This window comes from Ranitomeya imitator, chromosome 7 (genome assembly GCF_032444005.1).
Source record: "Ranitomeya imitator isolate aRanImi1 chromosome 7, aRanImi1.pri, whole genome shotgun sequence".
Lineage (NCBI taxonomy): Eukaryota > Metazoa > Chordata > Amphibia > Anura > Dendrobatidae > Ranitomeya > Ranitomeya imitator.
Genome location: NC_091288.1, coordinates 37,471,143 through 37,492,409, shown reverse-complemented (window position 1 = coordinate 37,492,409; position 21,267 = coordinate 37,471,143). Strand labels below are relative to the sequence as shown.

The 21,267-nt window shown below is 39.6% G+C and overlaps 1 protein-coding gene across 2 annotated transcripts in view; it reads right to left on the bottom strand.

The window, feature by feature from the left end:
* The window catches only part of CSRNP3 (cysteine and serine rich nuclear protein 3), a 135,279-nt gene extending 115,051 nt beyond the window's left edge, over positions 1 to 20,228 (bottom strand). Inside the window, exons 1-2 of one of the 2 annotated variants that reach the window (XM_069733066.1) lie at positions 20,092 to 20,228; positions 19,599 to 19,896 (exon numbers count right to left, since the gene is read on the bottom strand). The gene's annotated coding sequence lies outside the window, so the exon portion shown is untranslated. Of the gene's footprint in view, positions 1 to 19,598 lie in introns of both variants that reach the window. The other variant, XM_069733067.1, reaches the window with a different exon arrangement.
* Positions 20,229 to 21,267: the final 1,039 nt, after the last annotated feature.

Below are 21,267 nucleotides of genomic sequence, written 5' to 3'. Positions count from 1 at the left end.
GCGTTTTACACCACCAACAAAGTGAATGAGATTTCGGAAACCCTCATGAACACGCTGCTTATATTTTCCTTTCAGATTTGAAGCAGTTTCAAATCTGCAGCATGTTAATTCTTTCAGCGTTTTTGTAGTTTTTTCACCCACTCAAATGAATATGAAAGCATAAAAAATGCATGAAAATGTAGGCAAAAATTCAGCAACAGAGCACGCATTTTACAAAGCGTTTTTCCTGCCAACACTCGAGTATTTGCAACAGATGTACCTGCTGCAAATACCGAATGTTTACACATAGCCAAAATGTTACCAATATAAACTACAACTTGGCACGCAAAAAACAAGCTCTGAAACAACTCTAAAATATCACTATAATAATAAAAAGTAACTACACAAGCTATCTCTGCAGTTGTGCTGTCCTAGAGAATCATGTTGCCAGGGCATTTTTACTGCACGATTAATGCTGGAAAAATGAACCCCACAAAAAAAGACGTAAAAATGGCATCTTTTTTCAGCACCTGGAAGGTTTCCATTTTTTCAGTACATTATAGTCATAATAAAATTGGTGTCAGGCAAACAAGAATTCCTCTGTAACTCTTCCTGGAGTTGTCTAAAAAACGTGACAAATGGGTGGTGCTATTTTCTTAAGGAATAGTGTGTGTCCCTGCACAGGTTAAGGCCTTCTTTACAAGTCCATATAAAATACCTATGTGAAAAAACGATGCAGGGTCATCAGTGATTATCATTAGTGGTTAATCGGTGTGTGATTGCGGAGAGTGACATGTCAAGCTTGATATGCCAAGGGGAGGAGACTTTTTCAACTGCAATGCTCCTCTAGGAAATTGCAAATTGTCTCGTCATAGAGGAAGAAGACGAAAACTCCAGTGCCACTTATAGAAAGTAACGATCCCAAAAGTCAATATCTATTCTCCAACGAACCTTGTCACATGACTTAGGATAAAAGCCAGTGCCGTGAATCTCAATTTGCAGACACTGTGTTTCGGGGTATTGCTCCTCATCAGTGCAAAGTGTGAGATCTGGTTTGGCTGGGTGAAAAATGTAGTTCACATAGACACACGGACCGTGGGAAAACATGGACATGTGAAGAGTACCATAGGTTACAATGGATACGTGTGGGACCCGTGAAAAAAATATATAGCACACACTACGGAATCACGTACATGTGAATAGAGTGTCATACATAGCCAGCATTGATTATACAGCATCAGAGCATGTTGGAAAATACCCTGATGACAAGGAAAATGACATACATACATGGGGGTAACGGGAATGGCATAAAGTTCTATAAACATATGACCCCAATTTTTACTTCATTGGGTAGGCAGGGTGGGCAGACTGGCAGATTTGTTTTTTGGGTAGTTGCACCTTGCTCAAATTGTGCAATAAAAACTATTTAAAATGCTCTATGTAACCCAACATGGTATTTATATCAGTCATGCAAAAAAATCCCTCATCACAGCTCCATCGATGAAAATATAAAAATGGATGCAGGTCTCAGAAAATGGCGACATGTAACACGTTTTGATTTCAAGGTCTTTAATTTTTTCCACCACCAAAATTAAAAACAAACAAACCTATCTAGGTTTATTTCCGTACTCATACTGATCTGGAGAATCGTGTTTCCAGGTCGTTTTTACCACCCAATAAACGCTATTGTTATGAAACCCCCAAAAACAATGTTGTTGTTTTTTTCACCACTTGACCACATTTGTTTTTATTTCCTCCATTTTCCAGTAAAGTGGATAGCAAAGATAATAGTATCATTCAAAGTCACAACTCATTCTGCAAAAAAAAAAAAAAAAAAAAACACTTCTTATAGGCAAATTTCATCATCAGAAGAAAAAAATATATGGAAGAAGGGGAGGAAAAATGAAAAGTGCAAAAATGAAAATTTGTAAGTTGGATAAGAGTTCCTAAAGATTCGAGGGAGGAAAAATGAAAAGTGGAAAAATGAAAATTTGGAAGGGGAGTAAGAGTTCCTAAAGATTTGAGGGAGGAAAAATGAAAAGTGCAAAAATGAAAATTTGGAAGATGAGTAAGGCCGGCGTCACACACAGCGTAAAACAATACGGTCCGTATATTACGGCCGTAATACGCTGAAAAGTCCCCAAAAAAATGGTCCGTTGCTCCTCCGTAGGCAGGCTGTGTCAGCGTTTTTTGCGCATGGCATCCTCCGTATGTAATCCGTATGGCATCCGTACTGCGTGGTTTTCTCGCAGGCTTGCAAAACCAACATACCGCTATAGAAGTGATCCATGTGTCCCAAAAAGAAAAGAATATATATATATATATATATATATATATATATACATATACAGTGGGGCAAAAAAGTATTTAGTCAGTCAGCAATAGTGCAAGTTCCACCACTTAAAAAGATGAGAGGCGTCTGTAATTTACATCATAGGTAGACCTCAACTATGGGAGACAAACTGAGAAAAAAAAATCCAGAAAATCACATTGTCTGTTTTTTTATCATTTTATTTGCATATTATGGTGGAAAATAAGTATTTGGTCAGAAACAAACAATCAAGATTTCTGGCTCTCACAGACCTGTAACTTCTTCTTTAAGAGTTTCCTCTTTCCTCCACTCATTACCTGTAGTAATGGCACCTGTTTAAACTTGTTATCAGTATAAAAAGACACCTGTGCACACCCTCAAACAGTCTGACTCCAAACTCCACTAAGGTGAAGACCAAAGAGCTGTCAAAGGACACCAGAAACAAAATTGTAGCCCTGCACCAGGCTGGGAAGACTGAATCTGCAATAGCCAACCAGCTTGGAGTGAAGAAATCAACAGTGGGAGCAATAATTAGAAAATGGAAGACATACAAGACCACTGATAATCTCCCTCGATCTGGGGCTCCACGCAAAATCCCACCCCGTGGGGTCAGAATGATCACAAGAACGGTGAGCAAAAATCCCAGAACCACGCGGGGGGACCTAGTGAATGAACTGCAGAGAGCTGGGACCAATGTAACAAGGCCTACCATAAGTAACACACTACGCCACCATGGACTCAGATCCTGCAGTACCAGACGTGTCCCACTGCTTAAGCCAGTACATGTCCGGGCCCATCTGAAGTTTGCTAGAGAGCATTTGGATGATCCAGAGGAGTTTTGGGAGAATGTCCCATGGTCTGATGAAACCAAACTGGAACTGTTTGGTAGAAACACAACTTGTCGTGTTTGGAGGAAAAAGAATACTGAGTTGCATCCATCAAACACCATACCTACTGTAAAGCATGGTGGTGGAAACATCATGCTTTGGGGCTGTTTCTCTGCAAAGGGGCCAGGACGACTGATCCGGGTACATGAAAGAATGAATGGGGCCATGTATCGTGAGATTTTGAGTGCAAACCTCCTTCCATCAGGAAGGGCATTGAAGATGAAACGTGGCTGGGTCTTTCAACATGACAATGATCCAAAGCACACCGCCAGGGCAACAAAGGAGTGGCTTCGTAAGAAGCATTTCAAGGTCCTGGAGTGGCCTAGCCAGTCTCCAGATCTCAACCCTATAGAAAACCTTTGGAGGGAGTTGAAAGTCCGTGTTGCCAAGCGAAAAGCCAAAAACATCACTGCTCTAGAGGAGATCTGCATGGAGGAATGGGCCAACATACCAACAACAGTGTGTGGCAACCTTGTGAAGACTTACAGAAAACGTTTGACCTCTGTCATTGCCAACAAAGGATATATTACAAAGTATTGAGATGAAATTTTGTTTCTGACCAAATACTTATTTTCCACCATAATATGCAAATAAAACGTTAAAAAAACAGACAATGTGATTTTCTGGATTTTTTTTTCTCAGTTTGTCTCCCATAGTTGAGGTCTACCTATGATGTAAATTACAGACGCCTCTCATCTTTTTAAGTGGTGGAACTTGCACTATTGCTGACTGACTAAATACTTTTTTGCCCCACTGTATATGTCAGTAGACACATATATGTATATATATTAATACTTATTCCAGCGCTATACAGCTTGAAAGCCGGTAATTCAATTACCGGCTTTTTCTTTCTCCTTCATAAAACCCGACATGATTTGAGACATGGTTTACATACAGTAAACCATGTCTTCTCTCCATTTTTTTTGCAGATTCCACACTACTAATGTCAGTAGTGTGTATCTGCAAAATTTGGCCGTTCTAGCTCTTAAAATAAAGGGTTAACTGGCGGAAAAAATTGGCGTGGGCTCCCGCGCAATTTTCTCCGCCAGAGTAGTAAAGCCAGTGACTGAGGGCAGATATTAATAGCCTGGAGAGGGTCCACGGTTATTGGCCCCCCCCTGGCTAAAAATATCTGCCCCCAGCCACCCCAGAACAGGCACATCTGGAAGATGCGCCTATTCTGGCACTTGGCCACTCTCTTCCCATTCCCGTGTAGCGGTGGGATATGGGGTAATGAAGGGTTAATGCCACCTTGCTATTGTAAGGTGACATTAAGCCTAATTAATAATGGAGAGGCGTCAATTATGACACCTATCCATTATTAATCCAATTGTAGTGAAGGGTTAAATAAAACACAAACACATTATTTAAAATTATTTTAATGAAATAAAAACAATGGTTGTTGTAGTATTTTATTCAACGCCCAATCCAGTCACTGAAGACCCTCGTTCTGTGAGTAAAGAAACATAATAAACCAACAATATACTTACCCTCCGCAGATCTGTAACGTCCAACGATGTAAATCCTTCTGAAGGGGTTAAAACATTTTGCAGCAAGGAGCTGTGCTAATGCAGGCTGCTCCTCGCTGCAAAACCCCAGGGAATGAGGCTAAAAATAGATCAATGATCTATATTTAGCATCATTTGCGGTGAGGCGCCCTCTGCTGGCTGTTCATAGATCGTGGGAAATTACCTAGAAAGCTCCCTGGCTCCCTGGCTTTCTAGGTAATTTCCCACGATCTATGAACAGCCAGCAGAGGGCGCCTCACCGCAAATGATGCTAAATATAGATCATTGATCTATTTTTAGCCTCATTCCCTGGGGTTTTGCAGCGAGGAGCAGCCTGCATTAGCACAGCTCCTTGCTGCAAAATGTTTTAACCCCTTCAGAAGGATTTACATCGTTGGACGTTACAGATCTGCGGAGGGCAAGTATATTGTTGGTTTATTATGTTTCTTTACTCACAGAACGAGGGTCTTCAGTGACTGGATTGGGCGTTGAATAAAATACTACAACAACCATTGTTTTTATTTCATTAAAATAATTTTAAATAATGTGTTTGTGTTTTATTTAACCCTTCACTACAATTGGATTAATAATGGATAGGTGTCATAATTGACGCCTCTCCATTATTAATTAGGCTTAATGTCACCTTACAATAGCAAGGTGGCATTAACCCTTCATTATCCCATATCCCACCGCTACACGGGAATGGGAAGAGAGTGGCCAAGTGCCAGAATAGGCGCATCTTCCAGATGTGCCTGTTCTGGGGTGGCTGGGGGCAGATATTTTTAGCCAGGGGGGGGCCAATAACCGTGGACCCTCTCCAGGCTATTAATATCTGCCCTCAGTCACTGGCTTTACTACTCTGGCGGAGAAAATTGCGCGGGAGCCCACGCCAATTTTTTCCGCCAGTTAACCCTTTATTTTAAGAGCTAGAACGGCCAAATTTTGCAGATACACACTACTGACATTAGTAGTGTGGAATCTGCAAAAAAAATGGAGAGAAGACATGGTTTACTGTATGTAAACCATGTCTCAAATCATGTCGGGTTTTATGAAGGAGAAAGAAAAAGCCGGTAATTGAATTACCGGCTTTCAAGCTGTATAGCGCTGGAATAAATATTAATATATATACATATATGTGTCTCACTGACATATATATATATATATACCTATTCTATGTGTACACATTTATTCTACCTATTGGACTGTAAGCTGTCAGTGTGATTTTACTGTACACCGCACTGAATTACCGGCTTTTCTCTCTAACAGCGCTGCGTATTTCTCGCAAGTCACACTGCTTGTCCGTGTGTAATCCGTATTTTTCACGCTTCCATAGACTTTCATTGGCGTATTTCTTGCGCAGTACGGTGACAAACGCAGCATGCTGCGATTTTGTACGGCCGTAGAAAGCCGTATAATACTGATCAGTAAAATACGGCAAATAGGAGCAGGGGCATAGAGAATAATTGTGCCGTATTTTTTGCGAGTTTTACGGACGTAGATTCTGCGCTCTTACGTCCGTAAAACTCGCATGTGTGACGGCGGCCTAAGAGTCCCTAAAGATTCGAGGGAGGAAAAATGAAAAGTGGAAAAATGAAAATTTGGAAGGGGAGTAAGAGTTCCTAAAGATTCGAGGGAGGAAAAATGAAAAGTGCAAAAATGAAAATTTGGAAGGGGAGTAAAAGTTCCTAAAGATTAGAAGGAGGAAAAATGAAAAGTGGAAAAATGAAAATTTGGAAGGCGAATAAGAGTTCCTAAAGATTCGAGGGATCCAATTTAATTTAGGGTAAAATGAGTGGAATTGGAAATGGAGCAATCATTATCCTTAATTTTTTTTTTTAGAAAACAGTAACCCTTTTGTCATTCCCCTAATTAACAGGAGCATAGACACACAGCTCTACATATACATCCATTAAGACTGCAACGTCTTTAAAAGCCGCCATATAGATCCTTCCTCCTCGAAGAAAATCCCAGACTGCTACGATCGGGTCAATAGCTTTTAAGCAAGGCCAGGTCGAGGAACCTATATGCTTTGTATTTGCATTGTCAGTACCTGAAGCTAATGCACTTTTAAATACCGCGTAGTCTCAGACCTCCGGTCACAAATACAACAGCTTGATGTTTTCCGACAGCTTGAACATGTATGCTCAGACAAAGGGAAGCACGCACACAATCTGCCCATGGAAAAGTCACTTCCTATTACCTTCCGATTGCAATCAAATTGAAGACTACATCTATGAAGGCATCACTCCTGTTTACATTGAGATCTGATTTAATAACGGTTCAGCCGGGTAGAGAACACACATAATCCACTGTAACTGATGGTAACCTTTTAGTAACCGGACATGTAACAGCCATACATCATTTATACAGCAATGTCTACGTCTCCGTACAACCTGCATTTAGTCAGCAGCAAACATTACATCATTAGCCCAGCACATATTGCCAGCACTGTGTCATCCCCTGTAATATTTATGGCATTGTACATCGCTGGGCAATGAAAGAATAAGGTTGCATTGAGTTATCCGAAGGTTCCTGTGTCGGTCAAAGATTGCTGGGAGTTGTAGTTTTGCAGCTTTGGAACTGAAGGCTGGAGCCTGGAGATCACTGCAGTAGGTAGCTTTTCATAAAACAGTTTTTGTAATTTGGTACAAACTTTAAAATTTCCTCTGCTAATGATTTGGTTGAAATTTTCTTCAATTTCTAGTTGTATTGTAAGACTGGTTCTTGGAACTACTGTACAACTGTATTTGCCACCCACCTCAATGCCCCTTCCCAGTGACACGCTGATAAAAGCTCACAATCCTTTTACCAATAATATTTACAAATACAAACAGTTGAGAATGAAAGGAAAAATGTGCGACAAGGACAATATGTAAAAGGAGCTGACATAGAACGACATCCGTGTTAAGCACCAGGCTGCCGCGTGCCGGCAGAATAGGAATTCCTCTAGATGCCATGATGACCTATATTTTCCACCCTGACTCAGTGCTGACATTTTCTGAAGTTTCCAGATTTTACACATTAAATAAGAAGCTTTAGAGGCCTCCAGTGAATTTCACTGTTAATCTCGATTTTCTAATTAACATTTACAGTGTCATGTACTAATAATATGTAGTAAAGGTTCTAAGATTTGACCTAAATGCTTCTCTTTTTAATATACAGTACAGACCAAAAGTTTGGACACACCTTCTCATTTAAAGATTTTTCTGTATTTTCATGACTATGAAAATTGTAAATTCACACTGAAGGCATCAAAACTATGAATTAACACATGTGGAATTATATACTTAACAAAAAAGTGTGAAACAACTGAAAATATGTCTTATATTGTAGGTTCTCCAAAGTAGCCACCTTTTGCTTTGATGATTGCTTTGCACACTCTTGGCATTCTCTTGATGAGCTTCAAGAGGTAGTCACCGGGAATGGTTTTCACTTCACAGGTGTGCCCTGTCAGGTTTAATAAGTGGGATTTCTTGCCTTATAAATGGGGTTGGGACCATCAGTTGTGTTGTGCAGAAGTCTGGTGGATACACAGCTGATAGTCCTACTGAATAGACTGTTAGAATTTGTATTATGGCAAGAAAAAAGCAGCTAACTAAAGAAAAACAAGTGGCCATCATTACTTTAAGAAATGAAGGTCAGTCAGTACAAAAAAATTGGGAAAACTTTGAAAGTGTCCCCAAGTGCAGTTGCAAAAACCATCAAGCGTTACAAAGAAACTGGTTCACATGAGGACCGCCCCCAGAAAGGAAGACCAAGAGTCACCTCTGCTTCTGAGGATAAGTTTATCCGAGTCACCAGCCTCAGAAATTGCAGGTTAACAGCAGCTCAGATTAGAGACCAGGTCAATGCCACACAGAGTTCTAGCAGCAGACACATCTCTACAACAACTGTTAAGAGGAGACTTTGTGCCGCAGGCCTTCATGGTAAAATAGCTGCTAGGAAATCACTGCTAAGGACAGGCAGCAAGCAGAAGAGACTTGTTTGGGCTAAAGAACACAAGGAATGGACATTAGACCAGTGGAAGTTTGTGCGTTGATCTGATGAGTCCAAATTTGAGATCTTTGTTTCCAACCACCGTGTCTTTGTGCGACGCAGAAAAGGTGAACGGATGGACTCTACATGCCTGGTTCCCACCGTGAAGCATGGAGGAGGAGGTGTGACGGTGTGGGGGTGCTTTGCTGGTGACAGTGTTGGGGATTTATTCAAAATTGAAGACATACTGAACCAGCATGGCTACCACAGCATCTTGCAGCAGCATGCTATTCCATCCGGTTTGCATTTAGTTGGACCATCATTTATCTTTCAACAGGACAATGACCCCAAACACACCTCCAGGCTGTGTAAGGGCTATTTGACCAAGAAGGAGAGTGATGGGGTGCTACGCCAGATGACCTGGCCTCCACAGTCACCAGTCCTGAACCCAATCGAGATGGTTTGGGGTGAGCTGGACCGCAGAGTGAAGGCAAAAGGGCCAACAAGGGCTAAGCATCTCTGGGAACTCCTTCAAGAATGTTGGAAGACCATTCCCGGTGACTACCTCTTGAAGCTCATCAAGAGAATGCCAAGAGTGTGCAAAGCAGTCATCAAAGCAAAACGTGGCTACTTTGAAGAACCTAGAATATAGGACATGATTTCAGTTGTTTCACACTTTTTTGTTAAGTATATAATTCCACATGTGTTAATTCATAGTTTTGATGCCTTCAGTGTGAATTTACAATTTTCATAGTCATGACAATGCAGAAAAATCTTTAAATGGGAAGATGTGTCCAAACTTTTGGTCTGTAGTGTGTGTATATATATATATATATATATATATATATATATATATATATATATATATATATACAGTCATGGCCAAATGTATTGACACCCCTGCAATTCTGTCAGATAATACTCGGTTTCTTCCTGAAAATGATTGCAAACACAAATTCTTTGGTATTATTTTCTTCATTTAATTTGTCTTAAATCAAAAAACACAAAAGAGAATGAAGCAAAAAGCAAAACATTGATCATTTCACACAAAACTCCAAAAATGGGCCAGACAAAAGTATTGGCACCCTCAGCCTAATACTTGGTTGCACAACCTTTAGCCAAAATAACTGTGACCAACCGCTTCCGGTAACCATCAATGAGTGTTTTACAATGCTCTGCTGGAATTTTAGCCCATTCTTCTTTGGCAAACTGCTCCAGGTCCCTGATATTTGAGGGGTGCCTTCTCCAAACTGCCATTTTTAGATCTCTCCACAGGTGTTCTATGGGATTCAGGTCTGGACTCATTGCTGGCCACCTTAGAAGTCTCCAGTGCTTTCTCTCAAACCACTTTCTAGTGCTTTTTGAAGTGTGTTTTGGGTCATTGTCCTGCTGGAAGACCCATGACCACTGAGGAGACCCAGCTTTCTGACACTGGACCCTTCATTATGCTGCAAAATTTGTTGGTAGTCTTCAGACTTCATAATGCCATGCACACGGTCAAGCAGTCCAGTGCCAGAGGCAGCAAAGCAACCCCCAAACATCAGGGAACCTCCGCCATGTTTGACTGCAGGGACCGTGTTCTTTTCTTTGAATGCCTCTTTTTTTCTCCTGTAAACTCTATGTTGATGCCTTTGCCCAAAAAGCTCTACTTTTGTCTCATCTGACCAGAGAACATTCTTCCAAAACGTTTTAGGCTTTTTCAGGTAAGTTTTGGCAAACTCCAGCCTGGCTTTTTTATGTCTCAGGTAAGAAGTGGGGTCTCCGTGGGTATCCTACCATACAGTCCCTTTTCATTCAGACGCCGACGGATAGTACGGGTTGACACAGTGTTGCACCCTCGGACTGCAGGGCAGCTTGAACTTGCTTGGATGTTAGTCGAGGTTCTTTATTCAACATCAGCACAATCTTGTGTTGAAATCTCTTGTCAATTTTTCTTTTCCATCGACATCTAGGGAGGTTAGCCACAGTGCCATGGGCTTTAAACTTCTTGATGACACTGCACACGGTAGACACAGGAACATTCAGGTCTTTGGAGATGGACTTGTAGCCTTGAGATTGCCCATGCTTCCTCACCATTTGGTTTCTCAAGTCCTCAGACAGTTCTTTGGTCTTCTTTCTTTTCTCCATGCTCAATGTGGTACACACAAGGACACAGGACAGAGGTTGAGTCAACTTTAATCCATGTCAACTGGCTGCAAGTGTGATTTAGTTATTGCCAACACCTGTTAGGTGCCACAGGTAAGTTACAGGTGCTGTTAATTACACAAATTAGGGAAGCATCACATGATTTTTCGAAAGGTGCCAATACTTTTGTCCACCCCCTTTTTATGTTTGGTGTGGAATTATATCCAATTTGGCTTCAGGACAATTCTTTTTGTGTTTTTTTCATTTAAGACAAATTAAATGAAGATAATAATACCAAAGAATTTGTGATTGCAATCATTTTCAGGAAGAAACTGAGTATTATCTGACAGAATTGCAGGGGTGTTAATACTTTTGGCCATGACTGTATATATATTTACAATGGATCAAAAGATTTGCATTAAACGGAGTCTGTCAGCAGAAAATGACTGTTCAAACCAAGCATAGGCGCTCAGTGCACCCTTGACGTGGCTGAGTGGTTCAGTGCACCTCCCCACTTTCTTGTTTTTCATCTATCTCCAGCTTTCTCTGGTTCATGTAAAGCCATAGCTGTCAATCAAAGAACAGAGAGTTGGGGAGAGATACAAAGCAAGTGGTTGGGAAGGTGCACTGAACTGTTTGGCCACACAGACGATGAATCAAATGCCTGTGCTTGGCGTGTACAGTCGTTTTGTGCTGTCAGAATCCTTTAATGAACTTTCTCTTTAGTATGGAAAATATCTGTATATTAATATGTATGGCATACTAGTAGGATATGTCTCATACTTTATCGGTAATGGCCAAACTTCTCAGCTGTTTTCTAAACTCCTGTAGACTCTCTCCTTTTCTTCCCCTATGACAAAAACTCCAGCGATGGACAGATACAACATAAATGACAATGGTCAGAATAGCCCTTCCCCTCCACCATGAATATAATGTCATTATTTAGCTTTATTAACTGACTATAAATGTCTAATTCATTTTTAGTTACTGTCTAAATCAAAACTTTTCGATAAAAATGTGATTTTTGTTTTGCATCTAATGATAGCTGCTACAGGCAATTTATCATTTAACTGTAGAGCTCAAAAAAAGAGGGGCGTTTTGCAATGTAAAAAGGTTGCTGTGACAACTGGAAAGAATTGTACACATTCATAAATATGTAAATACATATTAAATAATCAGCTCACAATTTGTAATGATTTGGAAAAAAAAAATTGAAATCTTTAACAAATTGATCAAGAAAGTAAATTAAATATAATTCCTATGAGAATTTATTTACTAATAATTAATAACGTATAAAAATAGTGATTTACAGAGGTAAATTGTACTGCCTTAGGTTGTGTATTTATATAAAGGATCTATGTTTTGAGGCATGAAAAGTCACAATGGAATTATCTACTGCAGTGTAAGAATATTAATACTCAAATGCTCTGTTTAAAGGGAACCTGTCACCTACAAAAGTGTTATTTGCCTGCAGAAAAAAAAGCATTTTAATCATGTTTGGCAGTGCAGCTGGTGCTGCGGCTGCAGGAAGACAAAGAAGTTGTATTTCCCCTGCAGCCGCTCGCTTCCAATCATCAGGGCGGTGCAGGGAGCGTTTACGATGCACAGCGAGTGTGTTGTAATCACTCCCCGGCACTTTGATTGACAGCCTGCTCTGCACGCATACACCGCACACATACACTGCAGAGCAGACTGTCACTCAAAGTGTCGATGAGTGATTAAAGCACCTTCACTGTGTAGTCATTGATGGCTGATCACTGCCTCCTGCACCGCCCTGATGACTGGAAGCCGGTGGCTGCAGGAAAAATAAAACTTCATGTTCTCCCTGCAGCTGCTGCTCCAGTTACACTTCCTAATATGATTAAAATGCTATTTACCTGCAGTTCATCACTACATTTGAAGGTAAATTGTGGTTTTGTAGGTGATATTTTCACCTTAAATGCTCTTAAAAAATAGGCTTGTAGCAGACAGAAGGAAATTGGCTTCTTCTCACACACAATAGGATGCAAGGCTTCACGAGTATCAGCATCTCTCTGTGGCTTCAGGATTTTTATATTGGAACCCACAGATCTTGCTGCGAGCAGAGGACAAGATACGTATGAGAAAAATGTGAATTTTGTTACCCTTAATTGTTAATAAGCATTGCTCTAGTAATCACTCATTGTTTATCCACATTACTGTACAATGGGGTTGTTCCTGGTACTGCAGCTCACAATCACATTGTCAGGTCATTTTTACTACATAATGAATACTGTAAAAACAAAACAAGCAAAAAACATAACGGAATTGTGTTTTTTTTCGTCATTTCATCACACTTTGAATTTTTTTTTAACATTTTTAATGACATGAAATGGTAAAATATATGACGTCCATCAAAGCTACAACTCATCCTGAAATAAACATGCCCTCATATGGCTTGGAAGAAGCGAAAGAAAAAAATGGAAGTTCAAAACCGAAAATTGGAAAAAGTTAAAGTTCTTTTTTTTCTTCTATAAAACCTTCAAAAACTCCTGCAAAGTCGCAGAAGATATTATAACATTAAAACTTCCTATAGCCTCCACTAGAGGGAGCTTCGGAGCTTACTTCATACTGCGTTATTAGTGCGTTTACTATATACCGTGTTTCTCCGAAAATAAGACAGGGCCATAAGACATGGCATTTCTCTTCATACGTTCCTCTAGACTCCTGCAGTTAAAGGAGCTTTGGTGACATCATCGTCACATGATCGTGATTTCACCAAAGGTCCTTAAGCAGTTTTACCCTTGGATTAGAAATCTAAGAGAGTGGAGGCCCTGAGAAGTTGTCCAGTTTCCCCACCCTTCCCCTTTATGCCAGCCTTGCATACCAGCATTTTTCAGTTTCTCTAGACTCCGGCAGTTAAAATACTTTCGGTCACATAATCGTGATGTCACCAGAGGTCCTTAAGTAATTTAAACCTTGGAATAGAACTGCTGGGGGCCCTGGTCAATTGACTAGTTTGTCTACCCCCCTGGATGTAACTAGGGCTTATTTTTGGGGTAGGGCTTATACTTTATGCATATTGCAAAAATCCTGTAAAATCATGTTAGGTCTTGTTTTTGGGGTAGGTCTTATTTTGGGGGAAAGACAGTAATAACTGTGTGCTGTAAGCTGCCCGGCTCCCCCTAGTGGTGGCAGTATGCAGTCAGAATATTATTGTCTGTCTCCCAGCTGTATTTGGGGAAAAATGGAATACATTATGATATGAAATAAATTATAATATATCGTCTAGAGTATATTATAATATATTACAAAATATAAAAATAAATGAATAAACAAAGAGTTTTTAACTATATTTAGATTAAATTTAAAAAAAATAATTAAAAGCTGATTATTCAGTTTTTCAGCTTAATTTTTTTGTTCTATTACTGAATGTTATTTTGAGGCAGTGAAATACATTTATGATTAAGATTTTTGTCACTAGGAAATAAACATTTCTCTTTAATTACACTCCGTAAATGTACAATTTTGTGTCAGCTTATGAGATGGAATGTATCAGACATTCACGCAACATTCTTTTTATGAAAGGTTAGCGTTGCTATGACAACCCTTCTCGTTACTTAGTGGTGGGCATCTGACTTTTACAGTAAAGAGCACTTTAGTCTGGACAGCAGTGGCACATGATTGCCGGGTGGATCTCTGGGGGTCATGAATATAAATTTGCTCTTAAAATCAACTGAAGCAAGGTGGGAAAAAAAACGCAGAGTTTCAGACATACCGGGGGGAATTTACTAAGTCTGGTGCGCACCTCCTAATAAATTTGGCGCATTGTTGGATGTGTATAAAACTGAAAATCAGATGTGATCCAACAGGTATAGATGCATCATCATTTACGTCATTTTCTGGTGTAAATTTAGGTAAATCTGTGAACCCCATCGGCACTAACCAACCGTGTTACTGTCATTAAATAGGACTTGTCAGGTACCATAAATAATTACCGTTTTTATACTTGGTGGGAATTCCGCTGTTCTCCTGAATCTGGCGTTGTTTTTCTTTTGTTCCTGATCCTCTCCGTTCCTGAGAAATCCTTGTATTTAAATCTATGTTAGCAAAGTGGGTGTGGTCATAAAATTGAGTTTTAGGGACACACCCATTTGTATAACAACACTAGATTTACATGCAAGGAAGAAGCGGATATGTCTCAGGGATGGAGAGGTACAGGAACGAGAGAATAACAACGCCAGATCCACAAGAACAGCAAGTCTAAAACTGGTAAGTATGGTAACTAACAAGTCCTTTTTGATGGAGTTGCCCCCTTTGACAAGCTCTACATGTGAGAGGGGTAATTGATCCCCTAGAAATCGTCTTAAATCATTTCACAATTGTCTTTCAAATGAGTAACCCTGTACATGACAGGTCCTCTACAGAGAAAAAATTCTGTGTTCTTCACTCTGGCAGAGAAATGACTATCCTATAGACTGAGGAGCCACCTCTATATTTTTAAAATTATAAAATAAGTTATATAGTTTATCATAGAAAAAGACAAAAAGTCCAGCTACCACCCAAACATTTTTTGGGTGAAAATTATTATTAAAAACATCATTTATTCCAATGCTCTTAAAGCAGGAAAAAACATACGGTAGCTATAATTAAGATTGTGGTAGCGCTTGAAACACGTAGGCCTAATGTTACGTCTTTTTTTTTGCTTTTAGCGCATTCAAATAAATGTTTTTCATAATATTTTTTCACTTGTTTTTTAAAAAAAAAAACATTTTTCAGCTGTAGCTGGACTTTTTGTCTTTTTGTCTATATTTCTACTTACTTGAAACTGGGTATAAACTCGACAACCTCTTGAAAACCTGTTTTCACAACTGATACAGTTATGTGGGGGAAGACTATAACCTGCATTCTGATCTATTTCTAAGGGTCCAGTGGGTGGTTCTATTCATGATTGACAGCCTCTCTTGTGACTATCTGCCTATAGAGAGCAGTGAATCATGATTAGAGCCGCCCACTGGACTCTAAAGTATAGAAAGATCACAGAATTAAATGAATTAAAAACTGGTTCTGCTGAATCTTCTTCCACAAACCTATATATCAATCTGTTTAGCTCCTCCTGCTCTATAACATGATGATGGCTAAACAGACTGCATTTTTAACATAACAAGATCCCTTTAAATAAATGTTAGCACAGGTCATATGACTTATGACGATGAATGGCCATGACAGCTCTCGTTGGTGTATACCACTGTTACAGGAAAGATATATATCTTGGTACCTTGTTAGCCATTAGATAGAAAAATATTTAGAATTGAGAGTCCTCAGTGGTTGATACCTTTTAATGACTAATTGAAAAGATGGTAACAAATTGCAAGCTTTCGAGACCGCTCAGGTCTCTTCATCAGGCATAGACTAATACTAATTCTGAAGAATTACATATTTATGCACAACACAGCACAGAAATAATGTCATAGATAAGACAGGTAACGTGAAGCAGAACTACCATTATGTCAGAGTGATAAACAGTTATGTCCATAAATATTGGATCAGTTCATAGATAAGGAGTGTGAATGTGTTATTGTCCTCTGATTGAGGCCTGGTTCTGTGTTGTGATGCCCCCACAAGGTCTGAGGAGTAAATTCCTTAATTGATGTAAAAAGACATAAATCCATGTGACACATTCATTCCTGCACTGAGAGTGTCAAAGGTCGTCATAAGCTAATACTCCCAGTCTCTTCTGTCTCTCTGGGATTTGAAATTACCCTTCAATACAAGTAATCTCATGTCCATGGTGCTGTGATCTGGGATACAAAAATGTTTTGCCACAGGTAGATCTATTATTTTTTCTCTTATTGTGTGGCGGTGAGACTTCATGGAAATTACAACCTTTACTACAAAAAGATGCCCGCTTACAATCCATTTTTCCAGACCCACCACTACTGTGTTTTAGGCAGCCCCCAAATCTAAAAAGCATCATTGTCAGACGCTCCCTGTCCTCTCCAACAGCTGCAGGAACCTTTCCGTGCAACCAGAAGAAATGTAAAACCTGTCCATTTATAATGACCCTGGACAAGATAAAGATCCCCAATTTGCATCAGGACTACAAGATACCAGGTACTTTCAGCTGCATCACTTCTAATCTGGTGTACCTAATTATTTGTACCAAATGTCCAACTGGATGACAGTATGTAGGGGAGACAGGGCAAAAACTTAGAACAAGGATGATCTACCTGTGGCAAAACATTTTTGTATCCCAGATCACAGCACCATGGACATGAGATTACTTATATTGAAGGGAAATTTCAAATCTCAGAGAGACAGAAGAGTCTGGGAGTATAAGCTTATGACGACCTTTGACACTCTCAGTGCAGGAATGAATGTGTCGCATGGTTTATGTATTTTTACATCAATTAAGGAATTTGCTCCTCAGACCTTGTGGGGGCATCACAAAACAGAACCAGGCCTCAATCAGAGGGCAATAAAACATTCACACTCCTTATCTATGAACTGTTCCAATATTTATGGACATAACTGTTTATCACTCTCACATAATGGTAGTTCTGCTTCTCGTCACCTGTCTTTTCTGTGACATTATTTCTGTGCTGTGTTGTGCATAAATATGTGATTCTTCAGAATTTGTATTAGTCTATGCCTGATGAAGAGACCTGAGTAGTCTCGAAAGCTTGCAATTTGTTACCATCTTTTCAGTTAGCCAGTAAAAGGTATCAACCACTGACGACTCTCAATTCTAAATATTTTTCTACCACTGATGGTAATTCTCACGGATTATATTGGTTGAGGCCTTGCCTCCATATTGTATATATAGCAATAGATAGTACTAAAAATGTAAAATCTCAAAATCTTCCTACAAATATGATCCTTAGGACATCACTTATTTTGCATTAATGCCTTTGCTCCATTCAGACTCAATATCCGAATATATTTGATACTGGGCAGCACGGTCTCAGTAGTTAGCGCTGCAGCCTTGCATTGCTGGGGTCCTGGGTTTAAATCCCACCAAAGACAATATCTGCAAGGAGTTCGTATGTTCTCCCCGTGTTTGCGTGGGTTTCCTCCGGGTACTCCGGTTTCCTCCCATATTCCAAAGACATACTGATAGGGAATTTAGATTGTGAGCCCCAGTGGGGACAACGATGATAATGTGTGAAAACCATAAAGCGCTGTGGAATATGTTAGCGCTATATAAAAATAAAGATTATTACTATTATTACTGATCATCATGGTACATAAAGTACGGGGTATGGTGGGTATGTTTATATTAAGTCATGCTGCATATTATGGTCTAATATCTGCAAGGTCTAATGTCTACAGCTTGGATCTTGAATCTTGGATGATTTTAGGATTCTTTACAATAATCAACAGCAGTGGACTGAGGTTGCAATGGCCCACCAGTGACATTGATTCTGGGGGTCGTTGTTCAGTCACATGAGATATTTCCTGACCCTTTCTAACAAATCTGACCCTGCTTCTATACAATAATAAACTGGGCAATTTGGAAAATGAATGAAGAGATTCTTCTTTTGTCTGTACATATTGCATTAAGTGTACTGTGCCAATGACTGCTCAGGTATCAGTATGGATGGCTTCCTCCTGTATGGGGGCCCACCAGTCCGAGCCTGATGAACAATATGTCCAGATACCTGATGTTCCTTGGTTATAGTTACTAGTGAATTAGGATTTATTTGTGGCCTATTAAGTACAATGCCACGTAATTATAAAGTAATTGCACATCTTCTGATGAATTAGTCAAAAAGAACCCATCTACATTGTAAGAATTAGCAGATATATTTCGGATTTTTTTTGCCAACATTTTATTTTCCAGTTGATACAGCGCTGATGTGGCAAAACTGCATTTGTCACAGTTTTTTGATAAATTATTTTATAGATTTCGCAGCAGTCCTGTGATTGATTCTGACAAAAGTCCAAGTGACAAGAGGTGTGCGAAATTACAAACTCAGCTCTAATGCATGTGTATTACAGAACAATAGACAAGTAACATTGAAAGAATAAAAAGAGAAAGATGAATAGATATAAGATAAATGTATTCACAGGAAGATGATGGAATAAAAGAAAGATAGATATGTGCTAGATGATAGATAGATAGATAGATAGATAGATAGATAGATAGATAGATAGATAGATAGATAGATAGATAGATAGATAGATAGATAGATATGGGAGAGATAATGTATAAGTAGATTACTATATGATAGATTATTATACTATATGATCAGATTATAGACAAATAGAATGGTTTTATATATATATATATGTATATATATTTATATATATATATATATATGGATGGAGGGATAGATAGATAGATAGATAATACATCTATTAACATCTGTTGAAACTGAATCTATAGGGCTGAAACCATTATGAATATTATTAAGCAAAGTATATATTTTAATTACTATTGCATACACATATAAACACATTCTGTACGTTAACACGACTAAGAAACTAGACATTTTAATCCAGATATTATTATTAGTAATAATAATAATAATAATATATTATTAATACAGCACTGGATTAAGTGAGGTTAAAATTAAGCAGCATTTTCATGGTAAAAATAAGAAAATCTTGATATGGCCCTCATGGATTACATAAAATGTCAATCATTTTGCAGTATTGGTAATTCATTCCATAAACGTTTCTATAGATTTGCACATTCCATTAGATATAATGCAATAAATCCATATCTATAGCCATATCCATATGATGCAACCAAACCTTCTTCATGTCCCCTCCAGCCCGCGGAGCATTGGATGTGGCGATGCTACACAAAGCATTGCGCTTCAATAGAAAAACAAGGCAAATAAGACTTACCCAAATCAGCCTGTGTAGTAGCGACACGGGGGTCCAGGTCACTGTGGCATAAAATGCTGTGTTTAGCAGATGATTAGAGATGCTCAGTGTTGTCTCAGCACAGCCGGTGCATTCTGCATGGAGCACGGGGATATTCTGCATCAGATCCGCACTCTACACAACAGCTCCTTTCCTTCTGCATGAAGCAGCACAGCCTCTCAGTGGACGATGCTGCCAGTGTGATCACATGGGACTCGTCTCTAAGAAAGCCAGCATCTCTGCAATTACATAGGGCTTTAAATTCGTGTGCCAGCGAAAGCTAATGGGCAAAAAAAAAAAAAAAAAGATTATGCTCTTACAAAATAAACACGAGCGATCGGCAAAGCTGTCAGAAACATTCAACATTTTATCACAGAGCGGCTGTAAAATAACATTAGGATCGTAGAGTCGCGTATTATAACTTGTATACAATATGTACAGTATATGTTTGGGGTTTCGAGTAATGTAGAATTACACAAAAGAATCAGGATACGTCCACGTTACACCTAACGAGACCTGTTATGACATCCCAGTCTATATCCAGGAGCATTCATTTGGCATTTGTTCCCCCTCCCCACCCTTTGCAGTCTTTCTGCAAGATTTTGGAGGTGTGTGTGGGAATTTTTGTCCACTCATCCAGAAGAGCATTTGTGAGGTCAGACACTGAGGAGAGGGCCGGGCTCAGGTTCGGACTGGCCCATAGGGTAACGGCGAAATCCCCTGGTGGCCCCCAGTGCAGATTTGGGCCCCCAACCCCACTGTATGCGCAGTACTTGGCATAATTCATTTGATTCACTCTGTACAGAAAAAAAAACAGGATCTCATCATTTATTAACCAAACTATCCAGTTCATTATCATATAGAGATATAGGTAAAGTTGTGGATGGGGATAGTGTAATATTTGTATGCAGGTGAAAGTGCCCCCCCTCAAAGTCAATGTTACTGGTGGGCCCTTGCCACCCAGTCCGACACTGGCCGGGTTCATAATATCTGTACTGGTTCATCCTAAATGTGTTGGATTGATCAGTTCTTGTACATCAACCTTACCCATCCATGCCTTTATAGACCTGGCCTTGTGCTCTAGGCGCAGTCGTGAGGAACAGAAAAGGGCTTTCCCCAAAATGTTCTCACAAAGTTGGAAGCTACCATTGTTCAAAAGGTCTTGTATGCTGAGGCATGAAGCTTTGCCATTACTAGAACTAAGGGGCCGAGTCTGATTCCTGAAAAACAATCTTAGTATTATTTCTCCTCCTCGAAACTTTACAGTGGTCACAATGCCGTCACGCAGGTAATGTCCTCCTGGCATTCACCAAACCCAGACTCGTCCATTACACGCCAGATAGAAATGTGAGATATGCAACACATTTTTCACTGTTCCAGAGTCCAGTGGTGATGCCTTTACCCCACTCCATCTGCCATATGGCATTGTACTTGGTGATGTAAGGCTTACCTTTAGATGCTCAACCATGGAAACCCAAGCCGTGAAGCCACCGGTGGGCAGCAACATCTTGTAGATCTGACCACTTATCTTCTGTTGATGTCACTTGTGCAAATCCTTATGTCTCTTTCTAAAAGAATCAATGATGCTAAGATGAGGGCCCTATGGGGGTCATATCGTCACTTCCAGGACTCCTTGTTCTTCTTGACACTA